Here is a 10,384-nt window from a genome sequence, read left to right as displayed (position 1 = left end):
TTCCATAACGGTCAACCAACTCGTGATGGCGTCCGTAAAATTTACGAAGGGATGATTTCAACTTCACCATTTGGAAATCTTGGCTTAATAGTTTCCTTGTGAACAGCAATCCTCTATCAAGGAAATCATGATAGGAAACACAAGCCCGGGAATATCGTATCAATTGGGAGATATATACTCCGTATGCAGGCGCTGCTGAAATGTTGCTACGTAGAAATGGAAAGTTCACAATTGGGAAGCTGAAATCATCTCTTTTGTCGTAAAGTTTTGTTTTCAACCGACCCTCATTGTCAATTTCTAGATGTAAGTCAAGATATGAGGCAGACTTAACTGTATCTGTAGTATCCTTTATCTCTAGTTCGATGGGATAGATTCGTTCAACATAGTCACCAAATTTTGTATTATTTAGTGAGAGAACATCATCTATATAGCGGAACGTAGAGTTAAAGGATATTGCTAACTCCTTATCTTTCTTCCTAAGAAGTTCCTATATGAAGTCAGCCTCATAATAATAAAGAAACAAGTCGGCAAGAAGAGTGGCACAATTAGTTCCCATTGGAATTCCGACAGTCTGTTGAAAAACACGTCCTCCAAACGTAGCAAATATGTTGTCAATCAAGAAATCAAGCATCTTGATAATGTCAGTTTCAGAGAATTTTTTGTTTGAATCAAAGTGATTCTTTACAAAGTAGGATTTATCCCTCCCCAAGACAAGAAACTTGTATCTACGTTCGCCATTCTTTTTAATGAAACAAAGTGATACCAACTCTTCCAATTTGTCTTTTAGTTTGGAATGGGGAATACTTGTGTAAAATGTAGAAAAGTCAAATGTTTTAATACTATTGCAAGATGAGAGAGTCTTAGATTGTATGTACTCTAAAAGATCTTTTGAATTTTTTAGTATCCACATCTGATTCACGCCACCTCTAGAATAGGCAGTTTCACAATAACTTTGGAGCCCGGCTTTGATTGCTGATAAAATAGATGTTAATAATTTAGAAAGAGGTTTCGTGGAGCACTTGGAAGACCCAGCAATATACCATTGTTTGTAGGGACACTTATGTAGTTTAGGTATCCAATACAGTGATGGAAGATCCAGTTCTTCATCTTTGGTTGAAATTCCAAAGGAACATAGAACAGACCTATGATTATCCAGGATTTCCTCTTTGGTAAGTGTCGTGAGGGTATATGTTGAGTTTCCAAGTGAATTGTCAATACCTAATTCATTTATCAAGCAGTTTATGTAATGATATTTACACACAAAAACGATGTTGTTTGGGGCTTTTTCTGCGGGGACAACAACATATTTGTCATGGAGGTAGGACAACTGTTTTGCAACATTTGGGTCTTTAAAAATTGATGTAGCGTGGGTATTGATAAGCCCATTTAGTTTCTTCATTCGGATTTGTATCAACGACCTCACAGCCATAATCCATTCGGAAAGAGTATCTACGTCTTCATTCTCGCGTGTAGCCCATTACCTGGCATTATCCTCGTAAACGTTCATGAATAATCAGATAAACAAATAGAAAATAAAACTAAATAATTGAAAAATTCAGGAATACATAGTGTAATTATGAACGAATACCGTGATATAAGTAAACTTATTTCACTACAAAAATTATTATAACTATATTCAACATGCATATATATTTTCTAAACGACACCGACACAAAACAATACTCTTCAAAGAAAACAAATGAAAACCACAAATGACTCTTATCAAAAATGTTAATGTGGAGCGTTTTTTTTCTAAAATTTAATAATGTACAACAACAGCAGTTTTGATTATTTGTTTTGGTCTAATTATACCGTTATTTTAGAGTTACTTGTTTGTTTCTGTACGGACTTCGACTGTAGAAGCGTATATTATTCAAATTAACCTGAATAAATAAATAAATTTTTATTTATTCAAATAAGATATATAACACTATCACAACCACTGGGTCGACGTCTCTACTGGTAGACGTTGCGTCCTAGAGCGTATCACAAGGCCGAAAGTCAGCACTTTTGTGCTGAAATGAAATATTATTGATACTGTTTATTTGTTTAGTATATATACTGTTGTTGAAATGTTAAAACCTTTTTAAAACACTAAGTTTTTTTGGCCCCATATAGAAATTTTTAAACAACTTTTGAGAAGATTTGTTATACATGTTATATATGATCTTCAACTTTATTTGATTTGTTTTCCAAACTATTCTGATTAGATGTCATCGAGTAAAAGTTTTTTGGTTTGTTAAAATACTTATACTAAATCACATCAATTCGAGTTTTTGCTATTTCTGAAAAGAATGTGTTGATTGCAGATCTGATAATAATAATCTATTTACTTTTTTTTTCTAAACTATGCAAGTGCTTAGATTTTTGCGCAGACACTTATTTTTATTATTGACGAAGACCTTAATTTAGCCACTAAATGTCAGTTTTTTTTTTATATCTATATAAAAAATTTAAAACACCGTATCTAATGATTGTAGCGATATTGTCTTGATGACCTGATAATTTCAGGGTTATAATATTTAAAAAGTCTTCATTTAAAAATACTTAGAAAGCTGTTATATCCCTATTTGTTTGGGAAGATGAGAGGCATTTTAACCACATTTTACAGTTTGAAGTAGACATGCATTAGATATATACCATCCAAAGTTCAATTTCCGATTATGAAATCGAGTATGAACTCCCATTACAATTACATTTTCTTCTTATATTTATATTACCAGTGATTGGCTGACAAAGGGTGAGTAATCTCAATAAGCACTGTTCTGATCAGAATGTTAATTGAATTTCTCCGTCCCTTTTTGAATTACTGTGGTGATAAATATTTGATTCCTAGAAAGGGGTGTGTATTTTTGAATTTATATGATGTCTTGGTTAAAATTGAAGGTCTATAATCTTGCATAAGAGAGAATAAAAAAAATGTTTTCTGCGACAAAAATGCAGGATATAATTGTGTACAAAATTAAAAGGGAGAAAAAAATTCACCTGGCTGTGCGGTGCAAATAAGTTAGTTTACCAGGTTTTGAATGAACATAACTTTTCCAGATCTATATAAAAACTTCCTGCTTCATGGCAAAGTCAAATGTTAGTAACTTAATTAACGATAACACATTTGCACAATGTTGAAAGCCGTACAGTAACATTTTGTTCTTTACAGTAATTTCATTTGGTAATTGATAGAAAATTGTCTTTATATTGGCATTTATTCCATATCTCTTTATTGTAAGAGAGAAATCTTCTGAATTGTTATCTATGGAGTCCTAGTTGCGGATCTGTTGACCTTCATTTAGATATTTATGCCACTATTGAATTTTGTCTGTTTATATTATTTTTTTTGCATGTTCAATGTTACTGATATTTTCGTTTTAATAACGATTTATTGTTGAGGAAAACTAGAGGAATACACCATTACATATAAGTTTGAATTTCTTTTCAGAATGTCTGAATATGACGATATTTCACCTGTTGTCATTGACAACGGTTCGGGTATGACCAGAGCCGGTTTTGCTGGTGATGAAGCCCCAGTATGTATGTGCAGTAATAGGCAGACAAAGGTCATATACAAAATGCAAAGTAAGAATAATGTTTCGTATGAGACGCAAGTGCAATTTAATAAAAAAAAATAGGCGAATTTGATTTTTCGTTTTCGTGCTTCGAGTAGGAATTCACTATATTACAACAGAGCAGTTTAAAACATCAATTTCTGTGCACAATAGACGCAACTTAGATGGGAAGGAGGTTGAAGGTAGGTCGGGGAGGGGAGTGTCGTTGGTAAAATGGAAACCGAAAGAAATATAGTTTTTGCAGCAATTAGCGATCATTTAGATATCATTTTGGCATACAAAAAAGTCCAAATATTTTCGTGTCCCTGCGTTTGCTGAAATCTAAATAACGCTTTATCAATGTCATGCAACCAAATGGCCATTCGGGATTTATTCCCATCACAAACGTCCAATGCCAAATATTGAAAAAAAAACGTATGAATAATTAACGACAGACGTCATTTAATAGCTAAACGACCGACAGGACATACAAGTTAAAGCTAAAACTGTCTAAGTGCATCCTTACTTGAGGGGACTTGAGCCCTTGTTTCTTTCTGATATTATCAACCGCAAATCCAAGAACGTTGTTGACATGACTTATCATTGATCTGGTCATAATTATAAATTACCTGTTTACAAAACTTCCTCAGGAATAGATTACTTTAGCTGTATTTGGCAAAACATGAAGGAATTTTTTGCTCCTCGAGCGTCACTGATGAGTCTTTTGTAGACGAAACGCGCGTCTATTGCAAATACAAAATTTTAATCCTGGTATCTATGATGAGTTTATTTGTTATGAACCATGACAATACCGAAGCACTGACTACTACGCTGATGATACCTTAGGGCACTAAAAGTCAACCAGTAGTGGTAAGTTACCAGTGCTAGTAAAATGAAAATAAAATGTTACAATTGTATGTGCGTTACCGGATTTACCTTCATCAGGAACGTTCAAGCTGAAAATTTGAAAGCCGGATGGATAAATACCGAATAAGGCTAAGTCAGAGCTATAAGAAATCATAAAGTTTGTAGAGTTTAGCTAGTCTCAAATTCAGAAACTGCATGTGCACATGTCGTAAAAGAATATGTGTGAAAAGGCAAGTATAGTACGTATTTCCATGCTTTTTTTCCATCCTAGAGTATGGTGATTTTCCCCAGTTTATCTTCTCTTTATAGTAAGGTAATTTATCCATGATTTATCTTTCTCCAGAATATGGATTTAAAGGTAACTATGTTGGAGATGAGGCACAAAAAAAACGCGGTGTCCTTTTCTTGAATTATCCAATAGAACATGGAATTGTTACAAATTGGGACGACATGGAACTAATATAGCATGATATTTTCATTAGTTTTCCAGAGGTACCGGCAGAGGAGCACCCATGTCTCCTTACAGAACCTCCACTCAATCCAAAATATAACAGGGAGAAAATAGCACAAGTATGCGTCTTAAACATACACCGATTTACAAACTATGTCGTCAAAGGAATCCACAGCTCAGAAATCTGTGCTATGCGACTGTCATGACGTATGGTATTTATTTCTTAAAAAGTTAGATAACAAAATTACCAAACTCCAAGGAACATTAAAAAAGTAAAATCCTTTATCAAATGGTTAACTCAAAAGCTTAAACATATCAAACGAATGAAAAACATTTATCATATTCCTGACTTGGTACAGGCATTTTCTTATGTAGGAAATAGTGGATTAAACCAGGTTTAATAGCTTGCTAAACCTCTCACTTGTATTGCAGTCTTAAATAATTGCATTACACATATGTTATATAGACAACAATAGGAACGTGTTCGTTTTTTATCTGTACTTTACGTATAATATCTTTAGAAAAATGTAACACAATAAAATATCACTTGAATTGATTTCAAATTAATTTTGCATCTCCAATAACTTGTGCCAATAGACAAAAACTATTGACGTGGGATACATTTTCGCAAACTTATCGTAGTAGCATTGTAAACCACAGTCATGAAATAGAAAACACTTTGGATGTTTTAAATTGTCGGTGTTGTCTAATACCAATAGTTTTTTTTATTTGAAGCTGTACAAGTATATCATATACAAATATTTGTTATTTCTATATAGATATTTTTCGAAAAATTTAAAGTACCGGCATTTTTCGTCTGCATGCAAGGTGTTTTGTCAAGTTATTGGTCGGGGAGAGGGTCTGCAATCATGCTAGAAATAGGAGATGGCGTGACACATATAGTTCCTGTTTGTTAAGGTAAGATGACAAAATATATTATTTTACACTGTCGGCCATCTTGATTAGCTAATTATCACAGACAGGAATACGCATGGTGACAAAACTGAATTACCGGCAAAATAGGACTTCTATGTATCTTATATTTTATTAATCCAGTTAGTGGCTACATTATAACATGAAGACACCTCACATTTGTTCATATTTTGCGTTTCTGAAATATTAGGACAAACCATCATGACATTTGTACATATATAAGATTTATAGTTCATTGCCGAAACAAAATGATATGGCATCTCGCCATTTCGTGTATATATCACGACCAAGATATTCCGTTCATTGCTGTAGTACAAGGTCGAAATATCTTCTTATCCGATAAAATATTTGATCACAACGAATTGTAAAGATTCTCAGTAAATAAATAACAAATCTGAAAAAAAGTATATCTGAGTTAAAAAAAAGATTAAATGATAATTTGTTACCTTTAATGATTACATGTAGCTGGTAAGGTTGTCGTTGTGTTCAAGGTACCGCACTTATATTTGGATGACGATGGAAAATTAAATAGTGATAACTATTTGCAAATTTTAAGAAGAAAAGGTCAGATGGTTTTTGTTTGAGAGGCAAGTTAAAATCATTGCGTTCATGAGTAAAACAATTATATTTTTAAAAGTTGAGGAAACTCATCAGGGAATGAAAGATTTCCTCGGTCTTTTTAACTAATATAAGTAATATTTTCTTTTACAGGTTATTGTATACAGCCTGCCGTTAAGAGATTAGATTTAGGAGGCAGATACCTTACCTCCTATTTGCAGACTCTGCTGCATGAAAAAGGACACGGTTTTGTAACAACTGGTAACATATCAGCATAACATACCATTTTCATTTATCTGACCTTCTATACATTTCTAGGAATATGATTGGTTAAAAGCGTCCGCGTGGAGACCGTGTATATTCCATATTAGGTTAGTAGGGAGGCGGGGCTTATTTCATACACGGTTAGTAGTGGTGTTACGTCCCTTTATAAAAACAAAACGATACTGAGAAAAATCTTAAAGGTTTCAACAGACGAAGAAATTGATGATGAAGATTGAAATAAATTCATAAAACACATTTAAACCTAACAACTTGTTATTGTTGGCATCTGTTTTTGTAGGATCAATGGAAGTAGTTTCTTAATGCTAACGGTATTGAAAACTTGCTCATTTTGATAGGTCACTACTCTAAATTCCACACGTTAAGATAGTCGGTAAGATAAATTCGTTACATAGTGTGCTAGTGACGTAATACGGTATATATGGGGCCAATAAATTCCATATATACCGTATTAGGTCACTAGCACACTATGTAACTAATAATATTTATCAATTCTCTTTTTACAGATATAGCGAAAAATGCTTCATATGGATCTATATCTTAAATTGATTATAAGTGTATGTTCTAAAATTACATTTGGACATAAACAGATGATTTAAATTCTTCCATTCTGAACCCTTCATTTCTGTTTATCAACTGAATATGTAGTGTGTTTCTCTGGCGTAAATACAAAATTTAATCCTGGTTTCTATGATGTGTTTTTTTACAACCACTGGGTCGATGCCACTGCTGGTGGAGTTTTAATTCCCCGAGGGTATTACCAGCCCAGTAGTCAGCACTTCTGTGCTGACATGAATTATCATTGATATGGTCATATTTATAAATAAACTGTTTACAAAACTTTTGCATTTTTGAAATACTAAGGCTTTTCTACCTCAGGAATAGATTACCTTAGCTGTATTTGGCAAAACTTTTAGGAATTTTGGTCCTCAATGCTCTTCAACTTCGTACTTTTTTTGGCCTTTTTAACTTTTTTGGATTCAATCGTCACTGATGAGTCTTTTGTAGACGAAACGCGCGTCTGGCGTAAATACAAAATTTAATCCTGGTATCTATGATGAGTTTATCTAACAGATATAAAGATGAACCCACGCTTTTTGTCATCTTACTGCAACAAAGGAAGATATTGGACCAAGAGATTCATCTTGTAAAGTCACTTTTTGAAATATACGGACGGACGGATGATTGTGTTGACCGTTATGTAAAATCTATATATATATAAATGAACAGAAACATGTTTCACCTATCATTACATCAATGTATAATGCCGTCCCTTTGTCCTCGTGTATTATACCACCGAATGCGCTGGCTCATGATATACACTTTTAATGATAAACAGAACATAAGCCACTAGTGGAACATGAACGACTAGCCCGATCGAAGATTACCCCTGGTTTTATTGTCCCGTCTTTTTCAATTTTTTCCAATTATTAATTCTTCGTATTAACACGTTGAATATATAGTTTTTTTTTTAAATTCTGAAATAAAAAATCAAAAGAACTGTTAGCAGACTTACATTCAAAGTCATTTGGTCGTTTGCAACTACAGAAAAAAAAATATGACTTCTCATTTCATTTCTATTTTGTTTTGGGAAATCATACATTATTAAACTGGAGCAATGATTTGAATAAAAAGTTATCGGAAACTAACACAACAAAAAACTGTCTGTTTTATTTTCAACATGTGTGTTACGGACGTTTTGGTTTTTCTGTGCTTAAAATGTCTCACAAAAATATTTATTGCAGGTAATTTTGAAATTGTTAGAGAAATGAAGGAAAAAATGTGCTATGTTGCGGAAGATTATTCAAAAGAAAATACTTGGTCTGAATGTTTTCCTGATGTTGATAAGTCCTATGAACTTCCAGATGGAAATTTGATTACTATTGGCAAGGAGAGATTCCAGTGCCCAGAGATTTGGTTCGACCTTCGAAAGGTAAGGTAAATTTATGAAAATAAGGATATGAAAAGTTCATGAACTGAGGACTCATATAAGTTATCCTTCTTGTCCCGAAAAGATAAACTAGTCCCGAAAAGATAAACTAGTCCCGAAAAGATAAACTAGTCCCGAAATGATAAATCACAATAAGAAATTTAAACTACCATTACCCAGACAGATCTGGAATAACTGACACAAACTTAACCAAAAACCAGTAATAAAATCATAAAATTCGTCGTGTTTTCCATTCAAGTAAAACTACGATAATTAATAGCATTCAAAAATATCAGATTCGAGGAAATTAAAACGGAATGATGGTCGTAGTTCCGAAAAATGGAACATTTCCGTGGAAACCAATCCTCCATTGTGTTCACCTACTAACACTCAGGTTGTGAGTTCAAATCCCAAACGTTACAGGTGCCCTCGATTTTAATCTAAATTGACTAGGATTGTCAGTTTTCTGATTGATTAACGAATGTCGGTTGCACTCCGGCTTCTTCATTAATTAAGACTGACCGCCAATTTTTGGGACGTATACCTACGTTAAAGAAACAATAGGAGTTAACCAGTCTATATTTTCGATATCAAAATTCATTCTATATATATGTATTTAGTATGAATCTGCAGGATGTTTACCTTGCTTTATATGGTGAAAGTATTAAAGTCACATGTAACAACTTTAATATTCTTAAGCAGTTCTTTGTAATCAAGTATATTGTTTATTTTCAACCCCATTTCCCCCTTGCATAACTTTAGTTCTGATTCCTTAGATATACTTTAATTTTTTGAAAAATTTTTTTTAACATGAATTAAAGCTGAATATTGAAACTTTAATTCAGTAGTAGCAGCGTATGTGGTAAATTGATGTAAATTGATGTAAAAGACCCTCAGGATAATTCCAGATATACTATAATACTCAAATACAACGATTCAATCTAAAGTTGGTCAGTATGTATGCATCATTATATTGTAGATTGATTCCGAATGTGCTCGGAATGCTAAGCTATAAATAGAATAAAAAACATTTCTTTTACAGATTCGGCAAATAACAAAACATATGTATTAGGTACCTTTTGTTCTCTATGTCGTGCAATAAAGCAGACATAAAAATTACCATAATACAATTACACGTGCTGGTCTGTCTATTTATATTTGATCTATTAAGCCATCAACAATTGACTATGGTCTTTACAACAATAAACTAGGTAACGTTTAATCCTGAAATGTGCACGAACTGCTTAAATCTTTTATTCTGCTTATATACATCGGTGATTGTTTTCCTATTGAGCTTTTAGAATTTTATAAATAGCCTAATATTAATATCAAATGCAATAGTTTGAGTTAATTCAGTAGCAATGAATTTGGCAGCTTATAATACCCCTTTTAATATCAATAGAAAGAATATAAGATATATCAATCCTTTACAGATAATTAAAGTGAAAAATATGTGAGACAAAAACAATATGATATCATGACAGTTAATTTTCAGCTTAAATTACAGCAAATTCTTATTTAAAGTAAGTGTACTATAAAGATGAAATCGAGAGTTGCGTAAACAAATGGGACATTCAAACTCCTTAACCGAAAATTATACAAAAAACACATGCAAAAAAAAAGAAAGGAAAAAAAAAACAGTATACAAAACACAATATAAAAAACTAAAGACTGAGCAACAGGAACCCCACCAAACAACAAAGTCAGGTGCTCCGTAAAGGTAAGCAAATCCTTCTCCTTATGTGATAACCGTCGTGTTCCTCGTGTAAGATAAAACTCGGTAGTATGTGGAGTTTATAATATGGTTCACATTTTGTTCTG

General features: G+C 32.8%; 1 pseudogene; it reads left to right on the top strand.

Moving 5' to 3' along the window:
* The first annotated feature begins 3,437 nt into the window (after window positions 1-3,437).
* Window positions 3,438-9,578, top strand: LOC127713987 (actin-like; annotated as a pseudogene).
* The last annotated feature ends 806 nt before the right edge of the window (window positions 9,579-10,384 follow it).

Source organism: Mytilus californianus, unplaced genomic scaffold, assembly GCF_021869535.1.
Source record: "Mytilus californianus isolate M0D057914Y unplaced genomic scaffold, xbMytCali1.0.p SCAF_9, whole genome shotgun sequence".
NCBI classification, from domain to species: Eukaryota; Metazoa; Mollusca; class Bivalvia; order Mytilida; family Mytilidae; genus Mytilus; species Mytilus californianus.
The sequence above is the reverse complement of the archived record's forward strand: the minus strand, read 5'-3'. Positions and strand labels throughout refer to the sequence as shown.